The sequence below is a fragment of the Alligator sinensis genome, unplaced genomic scaffold, assembly GCF_000455745.1.
Source record: "Alligator sinensis unplaced genomic scaffold, ASM45574v1 scaffold262_1, whole genome shotgun sequence".
In the NCBI taxonomy this organism is placed as follows: Eukaryota; Metazoa; Chordata; order Crocodylia; family Alligatoridae; genus Alligator; species Alligator sinensis.
In genome coordinates this window covers 2,799,452-2,822,533 of record NW_005841904.1, presented here as the reverse complement: position 1 = coordinate 2,822,533, position 23,082 = coordinate 2,799,452, and the positions used below count along the sequence as shown (strand labels likewise).

The window sequence follows — 23,082 nt, the reverse complement described above, 5'->3', positions numbered from 1 at the left end:
GAAAGGAAAACAGGATAGGCCATTCATCTTGATTAATACATTTAGTATTTAAAAATGGAATCACTTGTAGTGCTGTGCTCCAAGTAGATAAAGAATGATAAGGACTGCAATCTGACTTTCCTTCCCATTTAAAAAATTTCCTTGGGGAATAGCATGCCAAAGAATGCATTATATGAATGGTTGAAAATACATTCTGAAGTCTCAGTCCAACTGAAATGTATCTGGACTATGGTTTTAAGGCCTGTGTTAAAATTTCTTTTGGTTTACAATTTGACCTCATTCACTTGTTCTTCATCTGAAACCATGTCAGACTCTTTTCCACATTCTTTCACCTTTCAGTTTCCTGGAAACCATCGAGCTTATCTTTGTCTAGTGATTTGCATTGTCATTACTACTTAAAAAATCCTTGGCTCCCAAAGGCTTGTTGCTGAGCATTGATAAAAAGAATTTTGTATACAAAGGATAATAAATCTAGTTAAGGTTTTTTTGGGAGGTTTTTTTGGAACTGAAGCCATTCACAATAATCCAGTATCCTACTTAGAAGATATGTGAGTTTCTGCAGTTTATGTAGTGGTGGATTTGGATCCACAAGTAGGCAAGCTGTTAAGCTGGATATAAGCAAATGTCCAGGTGGCTTAACAGAAGTGAAAATAGGAAGTCCACATGGATATTTGCTCAAAGAACTTTCTGATGATAGCGTCTGATTCCTTAGTGCCAAAAGTGGCTTTTAGGTACCTGTAAATACCAAAACAATTGCAACATAAATTTAAATAGCATATAGATAAATGGTGATCTATTACCTTGATTGAGATGCTGTCAACTACTTTTTAAATTACTTACGTTTTATATTCTGTTCATGTGTAAAAAGTATGTTGCTTCACAAGCCAACCATATTTCTGTTTAAACTGACAATCGCTGTCATCAGAGAGGTCTGTGTAGCTCTTGGAAAAGTTTTTTCTGTTAATATTTTGTCCAGACAGGTGCTTTAGTTGCCAAACATAAAATATTGTTGCAATTTCTTAATTAGCAGTTATTCCATGGTTGAGGTTTGCTACAATTTGTATCAGAGAAAAAATCTCAAAACAGGATAAAACACAGTATATACAATATCAAAATATTTTTCAGAGCCTTGTGAGGAAAGGAACATTTTAGAATAGGAAGGGCATAAAAAATTAAACAAATCTTTGAAAATCAGAAAATATTAGCACATACTAATGCCTTCAGAAAATATTGAATGGAAGAGCCTATTATTTATAAGGTAGCATTCCCTAATATTGGAGGACACATTTGTCTGTGAAGGAAAAAAGAGTCATAGGGTAACATGAATTTTGGCAAACCTGGGCAGTCCTGTTAAGACTGTCTCTGGGCCTTAACGGTGCATATAGTATTGTGCAAAATCTTTTAGTGGGGTACAATTCACTCATTGGGCCTGATTCTGCAGTCTCTATGTAGACAAATCATCATCTGCAGTAATGAGGCGAGAAAAAAGGAAGCACATGCCTTCTGGACATTTTTTATGTCAAACTGATAGTAAAGTTATCTGTTCACATGACTTCAGAATACATCACCTATAAAGCTTTTTTTGGTGATCTTTACTATTTAAGCAAAATGTTATGGTTGTTTTCAGTGAGTTTTCAGGATTTGTTTGGGGATTAATGGGGGTGGTTCTGACATAAGGTTCAGTAGTATGTAAGTAACAAACATTTATATTTTGGTATGCACAACATCCTTAAACATCTGGCTTCTTCAGAGACGCATGTTTGTGTTTAAAAGTACAATATTTTTTATTAGCATGATTTCCCATCAAATGGTTCACTGCACAAACTGAAGGGGGGAAAAAGCATACCAAATTTTTTAACCAAGACAATATTTCTGTCAATTGGGTTGATCTCTCCTCAGGAAATCACTATTAGCCAGCAGGTACTGAAGCTTTGGTAAACAACTTCAGCCAGATTTTGCTTATGTAAGCTTGCAGTATGCACTCTTTTCATGTGGTTATACAAAACTATTTCATTATGAAAAGTGGTAGCACATTCCTCCTGGAAGTAATTATTAGTATGAAAACCAAATGTTCTGCACATAACACTTACTGTATAAAGAAAAAAATGGTATATGAAAGAACTGCCACAAATAATACACAATAGAAAACAAATTAACTGCTGTATAATTATTTTGCTTAGGTGCTTGAAAGCAAAAAATAAAGTGCATATTGACAACTCTTCACAGTATCCTTGACAAGTTCAAGAAATATAAGTTTATTTAAATTATTTTGTATGAACTTTGTTTTATATGAACTTTTTCATTTGAAAATCTATGAATTAGTTTAAAAGAAGTCATTAAAAAATAAAAGGAGTTACTATTCATACAAAACCTTATTAATCTGAAGCATGCACATATTTTTGCTGGATACTGAAAAAAATGTTAAATTGAATATACCCATAGCATGGTCATATAACACTGAAAACTTGCAGCATAGCTCACTTTGAAGTATCTTGACACACTCCATAAATGTTGTTGAAGACAGTGGACATCTGTATACATGCAGCAGTTTATCCACAAATTAGCATGTGAACAACTGGGATTTTGTGATTTTAGGACTCACACTACTCTGAAATTGGTAAATGGGGTATATAGATGGATAAATGGAGGCACAGAAATGATGCAACTCCCCTAGAGTTGCATGGTGTGATCGGTATAAGAGGTGGTAATAGAACTTTAGTCCCAGACTCTCACTTTTTTCAACTTTTTATGTTTTCCCCATTTAAAAAAAAAAACTTTTGTATCTACATTTTTTCCTTTGAACATATATAGTGTCAGAAATCAATGGCCATGAGAGACTTCCATTCATCACTAAGCTATATGCTGTGGTAATTCACATTTCATATACCAGCAGGGAACTAACTCTTATCCTCCTGTTTCAGAAGCAGGAGTAGTTACCATTTCTGCTAACTGAGAATCTGTTGTCAGAGAACACCAAAGTTTCATGAAGCACTTTGGCTATTTTTGAAGCACTTGTGATGCTTCTAAATACCCTTTTTCTTTGACTGTGTAATTTTTCTCTGTTTTCTTTAGGGTTCTTTGCTTCTGCCTCTCTTGATTGATAAAAATTCTTTTAATTAAGTGACTCCTCCTTCCCAAAGAAATAAAACATGCATGACAGTGGAGTGCATTGGCATTAAGTCAGTTCCTTTGTCTCCCCTCACTTATTTATAGTCTAGCCTTATTGTAAACTACTTTGAGCCTTTTTTGGGAAGGGCAGCATATACATTGAATAAATAAATAGTCACAAGAGAAACATTTTGTATTTCTTTTATTTTAGGAGTAAAAGCAAAACCCAGGCATGTTCATTCATACTGTCTTCTCAGGATATGTAACTATTTTATATTCAGTTAAAATGGCAAAGGAGCTGAAAACTTCTGTAAAATATTTAAAATACTTTCATGAATATATAAATAAATATAAATGTATGATAAAGTAATAGCATACATTACTCCCTACACTCCATAACTAGTTTTACAGAAAGCCTTAGTCATAAATGGTAGGGATGCCTAATGGATTATGTCACCTGTTGAACAGGATTCATGAAGTTGTTTCCCCTTGGTGGCAGCAGCAATATTTTCAGGTAGATTGCACTAGCTTTCTGCTCAGAGAAATTTCACTTAATTTTTCTCAATAGTATTAGTCACATGGGACACCTATACATGTGATGAACCTCTGCTCCAACATGTGCTAATTAGCACGCATTGAAGCAGACTTGATTAATTGAGTCTGCTGGAGCATCCTAACTGGCGTGCTCCAGTAGCCTCCGCATCACTTGTATTTAGCATCCCTGCATTTCAAAATGGTGGTGGGGGTTCTTTAACTAAAGCTCATTCGATGACCTTTAGTTAAAGCACCCCCACCACCATTTTGAAGTGTGGGATGCTGAATATACGTGACGCTGCCGATGGTTTAATTAGAGAAGCTCTCAGGGCTACTCTACTTAAAGCACCCCCCCCCCCCCCCCCCCCCCGGAGCAAGTGTATAGATGCCCATGCATACAGTGTTTGATGTGTATGGTGTCTGGAGAGGGACTCTCCTGTAATATTTCACCTTCTTCATCAATACAAGTAGTACTGAAAGTCCTTATCTGAGGATAATGTTAGGTAGATCAGGGTGCTCAGCCTCTGGCCGGAGGATAAAATGCGGTCCACAGAGCCTTCCCATCAGGCTCATTGGGCTCCCTATGGGCCAGGAAATTTGTCAGTGTGGGAGTGGTGGCTGTTAATTTAGCCACTTTCCCTTGCTGCCAAATTCCCAAACCCCGTGTAGCAGGTTGGAGCCGAGCCATGTCCCCTCCTCCCTGCAGCTGGATTGGGCCCGAACCTTGCCCTCCCCGGTCCCAACCCCATGGGGCTGGTTTGGGGCTAAGACAAGATCCTGTCTCACCCCTGAAGAGCCAGGTTGGGGCTGGGTCAATCTCTCTTAACACTGCTGCAGGGCCAGGTCAAGCCCCCTTTCCCCAGAAGGCTGGGTTGGCGTGGAGCTGCCCTTGCCTTTCTCTGTGCAGCTGGCTGGGACCCACTGTGTCTGTCGGGAGCACCAGATTGGGACTACCAGCTGGATCTGACCCACAGATGGACCAGGCACTGCCAGTCTGACCCAGCAGATGAAAAGATTGAGCTCTTCTGAGGTAGATAGTTGAGTAAACTAGATGGGCTTCATAGTAAAAAACAAAACAAAACAAAACAAAAAACAAAAAAACCCCTCTTAAGCCCCTACTTTATGCCCCCTTTGCAGAGGACAGCTTTGTTTGAATTGCGTTCTATAGGTTTTTACAATTGGACACTTTTAAATTAGCACATGGTTTCAAGAGCGTTAATGATATATTCTTGCTTTCTTCTGAGTGCAGAACCATCTCAAGTAAAGGGTTTTCCTTCAGGGTGCGAATGGCAATTCAAATACAAAAAACTTTCATGTAAATGCTCTTTCTACTCTAGGAGTGCTCTGCTCCCAACCACAATTCATCTTCTCTCTTAGCTTGAAACTAGTTCTACCATTCTCCATTGGCTCATTTCCTTTTTCATTGCTTAAGGCAGTCAGCATTTTCTTTCCAGTTGGATTTAGCTGTCTTCATGTGTCAGCTGCATAACATCAGGACTTTTTCAGGAAAATCTCAGTGCCAGAGGTGTTTTGTAATTTTCTTTTCTCCGAGGAACTCAGCTTCCTTACTAACCCCATAAAAAAGAAGAGGAATAATAATATATATGTAGTTCATCACGAATTGTAAAAGATGTTCCTTGGGCAGAGGGGATGGGAATGAGAAATCTAAATCTCCTGAACAGTTTGATCTTTTGTGATGTTTATGAGAAAATTACTCAAATCTGGTTACTACCTTTGCATGCCTCAAAGGTTGACTAGTGGACCTTTTTTTCTCTGTAGCCAAACTTTCTTTCAGAGGAGCCTCAAAATGAAGTAAAGTCCCACATCAGGGACCCCTCATTCTAAGGGAATTTTTTTCCTGGTATCTAATCTTGGCTTTGGTGCAACAGACATGCATTGAAAGAACTTCACAATGTCAAGCAGCTGTCCGAAGAAGCTTGACTGTTGGTCATAAAAGTTATGTAGTTAGTGGCTGCTTAAATAGATTCCTATCGTTTCTTCATCAAGAAAGTTCTTCCAATCATGTACTTTTGCAGTTACTGTTCTCTTAAAAGATTTTCAGGAATGTTAGAGTAAGTGGATGTAAAATATTACATGTCATATGATTTTAGAAATACCTTGTAAATACTGATATTGCCCATATAGTTGGATAGCAATGGTAATATTGTTTATTTAATGTGGCCAGTTGCTACTGTTCTGCCAGACTCTGTAAATATAATCTCAGACACTCACTCATGATGCATGGAAAGGAGAAAGCTGGAAGGCAATAAGGGTGAAAGAAGGCTGGAGGAGATAATGACTATCAAATGAAACCTGAGTTTGCATTGTAATAGACCAACAAAAAGGGCAGTGAAAGTTTGGGTTGCTAGCACAGAAGCATCATACGCTGGAGTATCTCTGTATGGAATTATGTGACAGGATTTTAGATGCAATCCTGAACTTTGGGTACCTCTTTACCAGAGTGGGAGTGACAGAATAGAGGGAATTCTGGAATAGAAACAACATCTCTGGTACATGGAGGAATTGATTTACTGACATTAAAAATGGTGAATTTCTTGTTTCCACTAAGCAACCATTCATGGAGGACATCCTTGGAAGATAATCAAGAAATAGCGGGTGAAGGGGAACAAAATTAAAGGAGGAGAGGAATTACACAGGAGCTATGGAACAACATTAGAATGGGAAATTAAAAGTGAATATCAGGAAAACTTTGTGATGGTGAGATTTATGAAGCTATAATCCTACATATGTTCTGGTAAAGGCTCTATATGTTCTTTGAGGCTTATTTATCTTTTGTTGCTTGCATCTCAGACTTGGCAGCAATAATGCTAAACTATTCTGGGGTTAATTAAAAAAATACATAAAGTACTAAATATTAGTTAACCAAAATTTATGCTAATTTTTTATGCAAAATGGGGAGGGGGGCATAATTCTTACCAAATAAAATAAATAAAAGCAAAATAGCCTTTCTTTTTGTTTGTGAATTGTTAGCAAGCTGTGTGATTTTTCAGGTTTTAAATTAATGATTGAATAATTTTGGCTTCTGTTAATCTCTAGGTTGTTCACAAGAAGCTCATTATGGGTTCATATTTGTTGAGCTGTGTTGGTTAGCTTTGACTACAACAATTATTTAAAGATTAAATAATGTTATTTGAAGAAAGGGTAAAGAATTGTATGCATATAGCTGTATTTATAAAAGGTCCACACTAGATTTATAGCTGTACTTTTCTCTATACCCTTTATTTTCCATTTAGCCAAGCTTCCTTCTCCTGGGTATATATAATTTTTCTACACTTTGTAATAATAACATTTCTAGCATCAAGCTTTTTAGCACTTGAGTTAAGTGTTATGCCAACTACTAATACAAAATACAATAAAGCTTAGTATCAGGAGGTCTGAGCAGATGAGGCTAATTGGATACTTGACTGATATTATGCATATTTAGATTTCCTTGTATTTATAGAAATTCAATGAACATTGTTTCTTGTCATAAAATTTCCTTCCAAAATAAATCAAATGGAATTTTGTTTTTTAAAGGTATGGGGCATGACTACAATTCCTTTTTTTGTATCGCATTTGTTTGATAAAAGGATTTTCTTTAAAAAAGGTAAACCTGTGTTTATCTTTTTTTCTGGCCAGAGGTTCATAACAGGATTTAGCTTCAGAGAATAAAGTGAGTGAGAAAATCTTTTAATTAATCCATGATTATGTATCATGCTCCCTTTAAATAAATCTAAGGGGGGTGGGGAGAAGCCAGGTTTTTTTTTTCTAATAACTTTCTATTCCTTTTGTGGTTTGTATACCCCAGTGTTCAGAAGGTCAGATAGAGCTACTAGACCATAAAATCCAGCCAGTGAGAGAAATAGGAGAGCTCAAGGATTTATTAAGTGATGTGAAACTCTATTGTTTTGTGCATGTGTTACATAATTGCTGTCATTGCAAGGCTGTTAAAATTCCCTGCTACTAATAACACGAATACCATTTTATAGCTTCAAGAGGAGATAAAAAAGTTCTTAGTCAGCACTTCAACAATATCACAGCACATGTCAGTTTTATTATTGTTGAGCCTTCAACTTTGGCAGATGCTCTCCATTCTGGCTGTGGTGCTGTAATTACCATATAAATTAAGCAGTGAAATAAGCTGAGTGCAGTCTTATCCCTTCTGCCTGTAACCAGGTTGCAAGTACTGCAGTGTGAAACAGGCATAATTCAAGCTGATTATGTTTAGAAGGCCACATTTTGAAATACTGGGCCTTTATCTCTATTCAAATTGATTTAAAAGTAAATTGAAGCTGTTTAGTTGATGTGCAAACAGAAGGATCATTCTTTCTGCACAAGGTACTCTCCATAATAGCATTCCAAGAATTAGTTTAATCCATCCAGGTTTGATTCATAGCCACTAATTATATTTCAGCATACATTCTTATGCTTCAAATTATGTGTGTCCTTTAATGAGTTGTAACTAGTCCTTAAATTAGGAGCTTTGCACTTTCCTTTTATATAGTAACAGGCTTTACTCTGAGATTTGATGGGATTAAACTGCAATAGAAATAGAAAACTGAGTTGAAATGGATGATGGATTAATTTTTTTTGCTATGCATTTTTTTCTTAATGCACACAATTTGATTCCTATCTCTTTACCGGCCTCACTAAATTTAAATAAAGTCAGGGCTTTAGATAGGGTACATACAGATTAATTTTAGGGAGGTTAGGGGGAGATTAAATCATGTTAAAAATGGCCACCTGATCTTAATTTGCCCAGGTGTGGAGCTTACACTTACAGTGTAGACAGAAGTGACAATTTTTGCTTGATCTGACCACAGAAAGCAGTTTATAGCTGTGACCAAACGCAAGTGCACAGCTGCAGGCAGCTTAAAAAACGGCTGATTAAGTAAAAATCTGACCCGTCATTGCATGACGTATCAGGTAAAGATGTTTCAAAATGTAGCATCTTTTATAACTTGTTTCTGTGGAGCTCCCAGCCTGTCACTGTTTTCAGAATGGGAGTGGGGAAAGGAAGTAGAGGAGTTCAGTCCTGGGTTTTTTCAGGCCTCCCTGGAGGGTAAGGCAGGTGTATTGGGGCCTACCCAAGGTGATGGGGCTCCAGTTCACCCATCCCACCCTTCAGCACCAGTTGAGGAGCCCCAAGAATGAGCTCTCTCCGCTACCTTTCTCCCCTCCCATTCTGAAAACGAGCACTGGCAGAGAGTCCTGGCTGTTACTATGGAAACCTGGCTGCAGACTCCCAGCCCAAAGCTAGATACCCCTCCCCCCTGGAACCAACAGTGAATTTCTGTTTGGTCTGGGGTAATGTTGTAACTCAAAATGCTTTGTAAAAATTGTTCTGAGTTACAGCTGGGAGCTGCACTTCTGTCTGCACCCTGAGATCCCTAGTTAGGTCAATCTAAGTGCAAATTGTACTGAAGTTCAGGAAGGCTGGATAGGTCTACAAATGGCTGATTTAATCTAAGTTAAGTGTACCTCTGAGTTAGTCTAACGTACATTGAGTTTGGCGAGACTGATCTAATTGAACTTCCATACAGTTCCCAGTGCATCCTTGGGTCTGGGGAAGCTCAGCCGCTGGCCCAAGCCCTGGGGCTGTACTTTTCCTACCTCTTTACCTTAACATCAGACTATTATTTTTAGGCCTCCAGGGCCTTGCCCCACCTCCAGATGGACAACCCATCCCTATGGACCAGCCACCTGGCCTCCTGAGCCTACAAAACCCGCATCGTGCAAGCTGCTCCTGGTGCCAGTTTTACCACTGTTCAACAGTGCTGGGAGCCAAGAAAACAATTCAGGGTTGGGGGAGGGACGAGTCGGTTCACTGAGGGGGTATTGTTCATCTGGTGCAGGGAGCCAGGTGGCTAAAAATAGCCCTGGTCCCGGGGTTGGGAAGGGAGCCCCTCCACCCCCCAAATCCCTCCATGGACCCTGTTAACCCCCTGATCCCACCAAACCCTCCTGGACTCCACCAACCTCTTGTGGATCCTGCTTGCCCCTGCAAACCCTTGAGAGCCTCTCCAACCCTCTCCTGAAAACCCCACTAGCTCCCTTGATCCCCCCCCCAATCCCCCTGCAGACCCCACTTGCCCTCCTGATCCACCCTATGGACCCCACTTCCCTCGCTAATCTCCCCAAACCACTGTGCTACCCTCTCCCCACACCTGACTTACCTTAGATCAGCTGGCCATTTTTAACTCAGTCCAACTTCCTATAACCTCCCTGAATGTCTGTATGTATCCTTAGACATTTCTATGCAAATTAGGAATATTGGTAGGTATAAAAAGTAGTGCAGTAAGCCAGTTTGATCTTGATTTTATTTTTTTTTGAGAACTGTTCATACGAGGAGAGGCTGAAAGACGTGGGACTGTTCAGCCTAGAGAAGAGAAGACTCAGAGGGGACTTGGTGACAACTTGTACATATATTAGGGGTGTACATCAGGGCCTGGGGGAGCAGCTGTTCACCAAGGCCCCTCAGGGGAAGACAAGAAACAACGGGCACAAGCTGACTGAGGATTGCTTCAGGCTAGACATAAGGAAAAACTTCTTTATAAGTTGAGTACCAAGGGTCTGGAACAGGCTTCCCAAAAGTGGTACAGTCACCTACCCTGGCCATCTTCAAAAAGTGTGACATGCTCACCTTGCTGGGGTCATCTCACTGGCTGGACCCAATAATCTTGTAAGGACCCTTCCAGCCCCTAACATCTATAAAACGATGACGCTATGATAGTGACAGCTACTTAGTATTAAAAGTAGATGAAGGGGGTTAAATCTCAGCAGTTCACTGAACCTGCTTCATGTAAAAATAAATGATCCCCAAACCACTGAATATGCTACACCTGACCAGATATTTGGTTTTTAGCTGGGTTTGCACAGGGATACGTTTATATCTTATTTGTATATATGTGGTTGACTTCCTTGTTATCCCATAGGATAGAAAAAATCATAGGAAAATGAATTTTCTGGGAAAAAATTCTGTGCTTAATCAGCATAGAATAAATTCTCCCCTTACACTTGCGCAGCCCTGCTTTTTGCGAAAGTATATCTTCCTTGTTTGAAGATCATATATTGCCAATACTTTTCTCTTTTTAATGTTGTTTCATAATTGTTGCCTGGTCTTCCTTCACCTAAGTGTATTATATGTCAGAACGTTTAAAGTTTCTAAGTCAGTGGTCATTTAAATATCTTTAAATGTTTCAGTTCCCTAAAAAAGGTCTATAGATTCATAGTTGTTAGGGTTGGTAGGCACCTCAGTAGGTCATCGAGTCCAACCCCCTGCCCTGGGCAGGAAAGAGAGCTGGGATCAGGTGACCCCAGCTAGGTACTTGTCCAGTCTCTTAAAGACCCCCAAGGTGAGGGAGAGCACCACCTCCCTTGGAAGCCCAGTCCAGATTCCAACAACCCTTACTGTGAAGAGGTTCTTTCTAATGTCCAACCTAAATCTGCTCTCTGTCAATTTGTGGCCATTGTATGTAATTCTCATGTTGTTAAAAATTGTCTGAAACATTTTCCAGGCAGCAATATGAATGTTTTAAGGAGTGTCTTTCATACTAGAACAAATTTGAGTAAAATAAAATATTTCTATAAAAATTAATTATTTGAGTAATGTTTTCTCAGTGCTCCTTTTTTTCCCTTGCTGTTGTTTGAGGAAGGATGAATAAGAACATATCACTTTATTGCCCATCATCTATTTCAACTGGACCTTCTAATGAATTAACAATATTGCATTGTTGTGGTGGATTCTTTGTCTTGTAAATAATTTAACCTGTCTTAAAGAAAAGAAACTTCACTGCAGGATCAAGCAGGAGAAAACAGGATTATTCAGGATTTAAAAATTTCTCCTGAAAGGGAATGTAAGTGCAACATGTATGCTTTTAATTAACAACAGCACACAGATACCTTGTGAAACCTCGAAGATGTTTGATTTTTAAAATGTAAACAGTCCCCTGATAGTGAGAAAACATCAGTTCTTCTTGTCTTCTTATCTTGTATGCTGTATGGTGGGTTTTTTTAATTGGCTTGTCATGTTAGAAGCAGCACTCTCTTCCGCTTGTTGTGTTGGCTGTAGTTCAGGTGGTTTGGGTGTGAATCGTATAGAGTGGCAGCTCTTCAATAGTGAACTGCAATCAGCTCAGCTTGTTGCCTGCTTGTGTATTCTTACCTGATTTTCTTCTATGATGATCCTATTTAAGTTCTTATTATACTTACCATCATAGCATCTCATGTTTGGTGTTGGGATTTAGGATCCTTGTATAGCTCCTTAAAAATTAAGCTCCCAGAACTTAACCATGCAGAACGTGCTCTGGAGGGCTTTTGCTTTGCTTCCCCCTTTCTCCTTCTTCTGTTTCTCCTTCTTCTAGGCCTCTTTGGAGTCCATATTAGTTTGTGTTTCACTTTACACCGCACTGTGGAATGAATGGGTTAGCCACAATATACAGCACTAATAAAATCTGGTGCCAGCTCTGCCTGTGTGCCTGTAGAATTAGAAAGCCATAGAATATGCTTCTGTGCTGTTCCTGTTACTTTTAAACAGCTTGGAACCTGGTAGTAAATCCTGTTGTTCTAAAAAGTTCTACTGTGCATGAAAACAAGAAAGAAATTTGACTGTGGTGTTTGCAAATTTTAATGTATGGTTTTGTTCTTCACTTTATGCTTTCCCTTATTTTCAGAACAGAATGTGCTTCACTTCCTAGCTCAGTTCATTCTTAATCTCATCCATTTTAACATGTCTCACAAACCATATTTTGTCTAGTAACAGCTCCGAAGCCATGATCTTCCAGTTGATTTGCCATTTGACTAATCGAATCTACCATAAAATTAGTTTAAATGAACTAGTGATGATATACAATCTAAATACAGAATTCTGGAGTCTTGACACAGAAATATTGCTTACATTTTAAACACTGAGCTGTGTAATTATATATGCTAGCAGCATATTTTGATTAAATATTTGTTGGAATGCGCTTTACAAAATTAAGTAGGAAGGTAAGAAGGAAGATATGTTAGTTCATATCCATGCACTTGAAAGTTCAGGGTCCTAAATAGGATTTTCTTCAGTATACCAAAAAAGACAGTTTATATGAAAAGACCTAAAGATTTCATTTTTGAGTCTAAAGTCTGTGAAATACATAGAGCTCTGAAGTCCATGAGCTGTCTCAGGTGCCAAAAGTGGTACTAACACAGAAGTGCTGTGTTTAGTACAGCTTTTCACCTGGTTAACAGCCATGCTAATTATCATTTGTGGAAAGCCACAGTTATGTCCTTATAACTGCTTCAGGTGTTTATACTAGTTCACGTGTTTCTATCTGGCACTGCATTGTGCCATGTTGTTATATCCAAAATATGATGTTTTGAGGTCCTTACTCTGACAAAATTCCTAATTACTTTACTGAGAATTTTGCAAGAGGAAGAGAGGAAGATTGGGTGCAAATGGCTTGTCATTCTTTGACCAACTGTGGCGGAGGCAAGGGAACCAATGAGCCACAGAGACCCGGCGGCAATGGCAAAAGCTCCATGCCACCGAGCTTGCCAGCGACACTGCAGACTGCCAAGCCATGGGAGCATGGCGGCGGCAGCAGGATTGCTGTGCTGCAAGCAACGCTGGCAGCCCCACAACATGCAAAGCCCCGGGAAGGGGGCAGCAGAGGCAGGACTGCTGTGTCACAAATCCCACTGGCGATGACCCAGCTCCCCAAGACCCACGAGCAGGGTGGCGGCGGCGGCAGGTTTGCTGCGCCGCAGGACTTACCAGCAATGCTGCAGCATCCCACGCTGCAGCCAACAGAAGCCCAGAGATGGGATGAAGAAAAAAAGCCAAGTCTGGCGTGGATGCCCTGTGTAAGCATGTGCTGGCGCTGATTCCCCAGCAGGAGCAGCAGGGCAGAGATAAAAGCCCCACGCTCTGGTCCAGCAGTGGGACTGGAAAGAAGTGTTCGGCAGCTGAGGGCAGGCTGTGGCTGGGGTGGAGATCCTGAGAAAGATGGGTGGTGGCAGCCTCCGAGCGGGGAGCTGCCCCCATGAACTGACTCGGTGGAGTCAGTACACTTACCTGAAGAGAAGACCTGGAAGTCCGGCTGTGGAGAGTGTAGCGAGGATGGCGGCAGACCTACAGGACAGGATGAGAGTGACGACTGATAACAAGACTGCATCCATGCAATACCAGAGTAACAATGGGTTGGCACTAGGTGAGGTGTAGGGGAGGCGGAGCCCCAATACCCTTGCACTAACAAGTGACACAAGCAAGTTGCCACGGAGCCAGGAGTAACAGCAAACCCCAAGATTAAAATTCTGTCAAAGATGTGGCAGGCAAGAAGCATTGGTGGTCTAGGTAACAGGTGCCGAGGGCAAACTGTCGGCCTGCAGGACTGTGGTTGGCTCTGAGCAGCTAGAAAAGCCTAAGGGGGGAGCTCAGGACAGGCACAGCAAGTTACACCAACCAATGGAGAGGGAAAGCAGGTCATCAGAATTCAATGCGCTGGATTTCAACATTTCATACATATTGCATGTTTGGTGCCAATATTTAGGGTTTCCTAGCCTGATGTCATAGTGCACTAAACATTAATGCTACTTGGTGCCAGCTTCAGCATGAAGCAGAACTAGTTCATTTAATGTATGTTTCATCAATGTAATCCAGTGTGATCACTAAAAAGCTACAAACAGTTTTCTGCAAGAAGACATTTTATCTCAGGACAAAGTGCAGTCATTCAGATATCTGTGTTGGTTGACTTGGGACAAACTCTTAAAAGGTTTATAGGATAGAAAGTGCTAATATTTTGTCCCAGGACATCATGGCATACATCTGAATGTTTTTCCTGGGATTACATAATTGAATCAATGGCAGAAAAGCAGCAGCACATTCAGCCATTGACTAAACCTTGATTGGAAAGGTGATGGGTGTACATGCCAATCCTGGAACTTTTCTGTTCCAGGACAAATACAGGTACAACATGTGCCAGGACAAAGGCAACATCTGTTCTCAGCCTGAAGGTAATCTTCAGGCCCTACTGAAGTCAATGGCAAATCTTCCTCTTAACTTCAGTGAAGCCAAGATTTTGTCCTGGTCTTTTAGATCCATTTTTGGATCTCCGACAACTTGCACAGCGAGTTGTAAGGCACACTTATTTGGTTCATTTAGAGTAGGGTTGGCCACTGTGGCATGTGTACCACAAGTGACATGGGGAGCCTCTGTGTGCAGCATGAAGCAGAATGGGGAGGAGACAGGCAGCATAGTAGCAGATAGGTCATGGAACAGAAAGCAGAGTGGCAGATTAGCCAAGGAGCACAGTGCAGGGAGCTGAAAGCAGAGCAGCAGATCATCATACAGGGAACTCAAGGCTGGGGCAGAAAACAAACCAGCCAATTAGGCAGGGGAGAGGGGATCAGAGTGGTACTCAGGAGGTGGGAGGGGAGGTTGCAGGGCTAATTTGTAGCATACCTGCCAAAGAAGTTTGCCCCTTCCCCTTCCATCCTCCATCCTTCCCTCCTCCCCCGGCCAACTTAGAGGATTCCCAATATGTATAAGATGCAGAGACAATTTCAGGTTCTGATTAAAAGGTGTATATTTCTTTCCTCTGGTCTTGAAATTGATGCTTAGGCCCGTACCTGAACCTCCTCACACTTGCATGAATCTGCCAAGGAATAAATATACAGCATGTAGAGAGATGAAGTACACTTACTGGAATCAAAAAGAGGTATTGCATGAGTGTTCCCAGTCTTTTCAGATGGTTCTTTCCTGTTTTAGTGCAATTTCATTGTCCTGTTCTCTTCAGCAGCATTCACTAATACTCTCCCAGTGATTCCTGAAATGAACCATAGGACTGCCACGAAAGCATTATATTTAAAAATGTTCTTCTGCTATCTTTGCAAGCATTATTAAATTATTTGAACATGTAAAATTTAAATATTTAATGCTTGATGCAGGATTACACATAGCTAGCTTCTGTACTTTTTGTTTGTATAGGCTTTCAATGTTGATTTTGGTGCAGGGTGTTATATGCTGTGAGCTGTACTACACTTCAAGGCATTTGGAGTTAATTATTTTTATTAAATCTATCTTTTATATAAATATGGACAGGAATTACTTCATTTATAAAAAAAAATTGCACTCAGAAAAATGGGGACAATATCTTCACATTCATATTGGTTAATCAGAAGTTTGTTGTCCAGTCTTTGAGTCATTTTTTTGTTATTTATTGTAAACCTTATTTGTTATTGCATCAAATTTTCATTAACCTCAGTGCTGAATTGGAAATTAACTCTGCCCTCTGGTCCAGGTAATTAACCAGAAAACTATATTTCATTTGACTTGGAACCAAAAGAAAAGACAACTTTCCTACCCAATTCTGTAACTTTTACAGAGCTGCAAGCGTTAAGTATTAAACTTAATGCTTGTAACGAGGAAGGGCAGTTGACTTAGCTAAACATTGTCTGTAATAGCAATCACATCATTTAGATTACAGCTAAATTAATCATTAACATAAGTCTTATAAATGAATACCCCCTGCAATGAGCTTATTTAGTCTATGTAGGCAGCCAATTATCATCACCACTTGAAAATGTCAGGAAATTCCATTTTTAAGTATTTAACTGTTAGTATCATCTACCACCTAGTATTAAAATAGCTCTTAAAGTCATGTTTAAAATAAATCCATACTAAAATCATAGGGATATTTGTTGAATTACTTTCTTCTGTTTATCCAGTATGTGTTCAATACTTAAAAGTAATTATCATACATATTTCAACTGGATAAGCTAGTGTTATGTTTCTACAAGAAATGCAGTCTACAAATGATTAAGCCTTAATAAAAACAAGAATAAACTGGATGCTCTTTAGCATCTTGATCATTCTGCAGAAACAGCACATGTATGTCAGGTTTTTACAATAATTTTTAACTGAAATATTACAGTATTTAGAAAGTAGGAAGTCATACCATCTGACATCTTTAATAATTACACTTCTGCAAAACCCCTGTATGGAGACAGTATAGTGAGTGGCCTGTGTAAGTTACTACAGCCCAGAATTTGAAATGGTACCTTCGGAGTGGGTGTGCAAATGCAAGATAAGTTCAGAGAGAAGGATTTAATTTTTCATTGGTATTCTTATGTGACCATATGAGAAAAGCCCACGCTGTCAGTTTTTCTACACACAATGATGCATCTGTAAATAAAGGCTGTTTCTAAATGTTAAATCCAAACACCATGCTGTATAGATTAGAACGTAAATACTATTATGATAATTACTATGGAAAGCTTATGTTCAATAAATATATATACATTACATTTCAACACAGTTCTTTCCTGTTTTAATGTACCCACCATCTCCTACCCTCTGTTAGTGCTAAGGAAAATCATGTGAATGTATAACATTTTAATTTGGAGCTGTGAAAACATAAAATTTATATTAAAATTGTGTAGCTTAATAGCTTTTTATGGGAGGCCCATCCAAGCAGTCTTGTGCATAGATTAGTTTAAGGTTGTAAGCTAAGGCTTGTAGTAATTTCGTACAATAGAATCTTAAGAACCACCTACAGATGGTATCATTAAAAGTGTAAGGCTTAATATAAACATCTTGTTTTTTTACCAGTCTGTTGTCTAGAGATCCATCTCAACATTTCAGAAGAGTACAGTTGAATTATGCTTTTCACCCAGAGACTCATTACCCAAGCTATAATTCCCAATTGGTTTTATAATCAGGCACATATAAGCTGGACAGAGGTAAGGTTTAGTCCCTTGGAGGTGCCCAAAAGGGAATATACACATAATTCTTTTAGTGTTTGTAACTTATGTAAATTCTACATGCATCAAACAGACTTTTTTAAGTCTAATATTTTGGGGCATCTCCATTTTGTGTGTTTTATAGAGCGTGTAGGCTGTAAAAGATCTGATTGCAGAAGCCATTACAATGAACTTTGTAATAGGAAGTTGGCTTTGATACTAGAAAGAACCATGTACTCCAAATTCCAAGAGTGCACTTTTAGCATATGTATGTAACTTTTTGAGCTAAACCTCAGAAATATTTTAGTGTAAGACATAAGCTATATATGCAGGTGGTTTAAATTAGCTTGGTTCTGTTGACTTATAGTAGGTGTGAATCTGTCCAAAACAAATGGATTTTTATAACTTGTATGTAGTATGTTCAGCTTCACAAAACAGATAGCATCTTCAGAAACCAAGATTTGCACATACCAATTGATTTGCTCTGCAAGTAAACAGTAGCTAGTTATGTGAGTTTCAAACAGAAGAGCAGCCCACAGTTTTAAAATTTAATTGAAAATGTTCTCTCTGGCTCTGAGTAATGGCTCCTTAAAGACACAGGTTTCCATCAAAACAAAATAATTATTTTAATTCTGCCAAACAATAATGCATGTTATTGGGCATAAGTTATGTGTATATAAAAGGTATGTCAAAAGCAATGAGGAAAGAGGACCCATCAACTATAGTTGGATGCTTCTGCTACTCTACCTGGAATGAGACAATATTACTACACAAATGTAGTACAACAGAGGTTAAGTTAACTTGACATGACATTGTGTATGCTAGGAACTTGACTGAGATGAACAAATTCTTGTTGGTATTATTTACATCTTGACTTACTTTGTAGATGCAGGCTGGTGCAGCAAAATTTTCTTAGATGGTCCCTTCATTGTTTTGCCTATGCCATCTCTTCTGTGAATCCTTTTCTTGGCTCCCCCTTCTCTATCACTTGAAATTTAAGCTGCTTGTCTTTATTTTTCCAGGCCATTTAATCTATCCCCATCATATCTAATTCTCTTGGCTCCTGTATACTTGCAGGGAGGCTGCTCTGACTCTCTGTAGTTACAGCGTATCAGAGCAAACTTGATTAGTCCTGACACTTTTAATTAGCATGGCACTCAGATCTGTGCTAATTAACACCCCCCTGCTCCCCCCCGCTGCCTCCCAGAGCATGTCAATAAATGCCTTAAAGGTCAGCTCCTGCCTCCAGTTAGCCCATGGTGTAAACCCATTGCCTATTTGTATTTTCAAATGAGCACCCACTCCCATTACTCATACTGTGGTGGAGCACCAGTGAGGGGTTGCAAGCTCTAGGGGGAGCTTGTCAGCTGAGCAGTAGGGAAAACCCTCTCCAGGAACCATTTTAAGGGGGAAGGTGCATGTCAGAGCACTCAGGGTGCTCTGCCACTTTAAAAACTGGGCCAGGCAGCAGGCAGGTGCAACCCAGTCCTGACAAGCGGCCATCTTAAGCCTCAGGCCAGCAGGGCTGGAAGCAGCAGTTTGCTGCTTGTCACTGAGGAAGGAACATCTCCCAGTGGAGCTGCTGCACTGGAGACAACACGGAGGTAAGGGCAAGAGCTATGGGGTGGCTTGGAGGCTCCTGGTCCTGGGCATGACCTTAAACTGTACTCTGCTGGGATAGGGAGGCCTGGTGGTCCTGCTAGTGGCAGGGCAGGGCCAGCAAATGCCAGGTTCGAGGACCATCCCAGTGAAAGGCGGGTTGGGGTGCCTTAATAACCCCTGCCCCTACCATCCAGTGGGTGACTAGTAACATCAGAGGGAGATAAGGCCAGGTATGTCTATGTGGGACACCTGAGTCTAATGGGGTGTGAGGCCTGAATTGGGTAGTGGGGCACCTGAGCCCATTTGGGGGTGCAAGACCCTGGTAAGAGGGAGATGGGGGCCAGGCATGCCCATGGGTGGCACCTGAGCCCTTTAGGGTGTGGGACCATGGGGAGAGAAGGAGAGTTGTGGGCCAAGCATGCTGACGAGGAGCACCTGAGCCTTCGGGGGGTGTTTGACCCCAGGCCCCAGAGAAGGGGACGGAGTATGTACCTTGGAGGAGGAGAAGATGCAGAGCTGGGTGCAGATAGGCATGTGAAAAGCTGCACCTGAGTAATTGAACCAGTGGAGGCCCTGCGAGTAGGGGACATGAGTCGATGTCCTGTTAACTTGGGGGATCAAATTTGGTCCAGGTAAGTCTTTAGGCACCTGAGGCCACAGGTGGGCCTGAGGCTGATTGGAGGGCAGCAGAGGAGGAGTCATGGAGAAATAAGGGGGCGAGTCAGCAGCCCTGTATGGAGAGCAGCTGGGTGGAGTTACCTGGCTACAAGAGAAGGGCAGAGTCTGTGCAGTATTTTGTGAACTGCCCAGCACTCGCTCAGATGAGGGCAGCAGGAGATGCCTAAAAGGCTGTGCACTTGCTAGCCGGGGAGTGAAGGGAATCAATCCCAAGGACCCTCTGGGTGAGAGCAGGGTGAGTGTGACCCCGGGGAAAAAGAGGGGTGGTATGAGTGAGGCCCAGCAAGGGCAGTATGAGAAGAGACCGTGTGAGAGACGGTGGAGTGGGAAAGGCCTCAGTGAGAGGGAGGTGGTATGAATGTGGCCTGTAACAGAGCAGGTCGTGAGAGGGAGGCCTAGTACTGCAATGAGTTGGCCTGGCCTCAGGCTGGAATTTTACACAGCTTTTAGAAACATTTGAGAGGCATGGGACACGTAAGGGGAGGTAGGAGCGTGTACTCAAGACCCTAGACATCAGGGCCCAGAATGGGGAACTCCCACTTAATTAAGATCTTAATTACTTAACAGCAAGGCATGGCAGGAGAGAGATGGGCGGTGTGCCTAGAGGCAGTGGGAGACCAGCACTGTGGCTGGTTTGGGAGCTCGCACATTTGCCACACATGCTTTCTTATTAACTTTATTAATCTTGTCCTTTTTTTGATGCCTGCAAAACACTCAAGAGTGGTTAGGCTGCTGATGTACTATGACTACTTTTGATCAGCCCAAAATGTTTTCTCATTCTTTCCCTTTATTTCTTCCTCCTTTCCATCTACATCCATTGCCTCTTGTGCTATACTTAGATTGGAAGCTCTTTGGAGCACAGATTCATAGATTCATAGATGTTAGGGTCGGAAGGGACCTCAATAGATCATCGAGTCCGACCCCCTGCCTAGGCAGGAAAGAGTGCCCGTTCCAGTCCTTGGCCACTCGAACTGTGAAGAAGTTCTTCCTAATGTCCAATGTAAATCTGCTGTCTGCTAGTTTGTGGCCTTTATTTCTTGTAACCCCCGGGGGCGCCTTGGTGAATAAAACCTCACCAATTCCCTTCTGTGCCCCCGTGATGAACTTATAGGCAGCCACAAGGTCGCCTCTCAACCTTCTCTTGCGGAGGCTGAAAATGTCCAGTTTCTCTAGTCTCTCCTCGTAGGGCTTGGTCTGCAAGCCCTTAACCATACGAGTGGCCCTTCTCTGGACTCTCTCCAGGTTATCTGCATCCCTCTTGAAGTGCGGCGCCCAGAATTGCACGCAGTACTCCAACTGCGGTCTGACCAGCGCCCGATAGAGCGGAAGTATCACCTCCTTGGATCTATTCGTCATGCATCTGCTGATGCACGATAAAGTGCCATCGGCTTTTCTGATGGCTTTGTCACACTGCCGACTCATGTTCATCTTGGAGTCCACTAGGACTCCAAGATCCCTTTCCACTTCCATGCCACCCAGCAGGTCATTCCCTAGGCAGTAGGTGTGCTGGACATTTTTCCTCCCTAGGTGCAGCACTTTGCATTTCTCCTTGTTGAACTGCATTCTGTTGTTTTCTGCCCACTTGTCCAACCTGTCCAGGTCTGCTTGCAGCTGTTCCCTGCCCTCCGGCATGTCCACTTCTCCCCATAGCTTTGTGTCATCTGCAAACTTGGACAGAGTACATTTCACTCCCTCATCCAAGTCGCTGATGAAGACATTAAAGAGTATCGGTCCAAGGACCGAGCCCTGCGGGACCCCACTGCCCACACCCTTCCAGGTCGAAACCGACCCATCCACCACAACTCTCTGGGTGCGACCCTCTAGCCAATTCGCCACCTACCGGACTGTGTAGTCATCTAAGTCACAGCCTCTTAACTTGTTCACCAGTAAACAGAACACCGATAAAAAGAAACAGACTTTCTTTTTATTCCATATTTATACACTGCCTGGCAGACAGTATTTTGGTCAATGATTAGGGAATCTAGGTGCTAAGTATGCAAACAGTCATAACAATTTAAGGACTTGTTCTTGCAAAAAACATAAGCACATGCTTACTCGCAAGTACACAAGTAGGCTTAGTGAAACTATATTTCACTTCACCTCTGTAGCATTTTATATCAGTTTTTTCCAGGTTCAGGGTCTAAAAGAGGTAGAAACATTATACATTGAAACAATATTGTATCTTAAGTCCATCTCACAATTTTATATTATTTATGCCTGTTAGAGCTTAATCCTAGAGGCTGACACTAGAATGTGAATTCAAAGAACTATTCATGATTAAAGCTTCCCATATACATGTTTTTCAGATTTGACTCCATAAACTCTGTGTTTAGAAATTGTGAGAGTGACAGAATAAGAACTTAATCCATAGATCTTCACTGAATTCTAAAGGTGGATTAATTTGGAAAAAAAAATTTAAAAAGTAAATTTTGCTGTATTTGAAGATGACAAAACTAAATGCTTTTACTTTTTTTAAGAGTTTAGATGAACTTTATAGGTAGTAAATTGTATACATCTTTCATTTCAATCTCCAGATTGTTATGTACTAAATGAGTGCATCTGCACAGGTGCTTTACTAGGGAGTTGATTAATTAGCTCCACTGTAGAGTCACTGTCTACATGTATGCCAGTATTAGGGGGCAGTCAATTAATTAACTCTGCCATAGGAGACAGGCTACTGTAGGCCCAAGGGTGCTAAAGTGTGGGGGCTGTCTGCCACCTAGCCCTGCACTTTAGCACCCTAGTGCCTCAGTCAGCCCCTCTACTGCCCAATGCTACCACCCAGAGCCCAGGACTGACCCCCTGCTTCCCCTTCCAGCACGGGGCTGCTTCATCCCAACTTAAACTGCTGTGGTCCCAGGTACACATGCAGATGGTGTGCCTGGGAGCAGGTGAGTCGAGCACAAACTGCGTTGGAGTTTATCACGTCGCCTTAATGTCATGTGTAGATGCACCCAGTTGTCACAACCCAAAGTTGTGATTTTTTGTTTGTGTGTGCTTCGGCACTGCTAAATTATTTTCCCGCTAAATTGCAGCTTCTTTGCACGGTGGAGTTTTCTGCTGCAGAAGAGAACCCCGGTGCAACGGAGTATTCCTGCCAAATTTGTAGCTTTCTTTGCATGGTGCATTTCTTTTGCATCCAAGAAATGCACGGTGCAAAGGAGTTCCCGCCATTTGTATGAAGATTCGTGCCACATTATTGGCCGATTCTAATACATGCACACGTGGCGGCTAGCGATTGGCTTGCTAGCCCTATAAAGAGCTTGGGTGGTTTCCGCCCAAGTTGGAGAGAGAGCAATTGGAGTTTGAGAGGGAGAGCGTGAAGATCTCTAAGCGCTGCGGATCCTTACGGACCCAACGTTTTTCTTAAAAGGCAATAGAGGCCTGATAACCGAACCCGAGGAGCTTCAACAACTCCGTGGAAAAGAACGAACAGCCTCTATC

At 41.2% G+C, this 23,082-nt stretch overlaps 1 protein-coding gene across 10 annotated transcripts in view; it reads left to right on the top strand.

The window, feature by feature from the left end:
- The window catches only part of FSIP1 (fibrous sheath interacting protein 1), a 173,182-nt gene that overhangs the window by 88,447 nt on the left and 61,653 nt on the right, over positions 1 to 23,082 (top strand). The window lies entirely within an intron of this gene.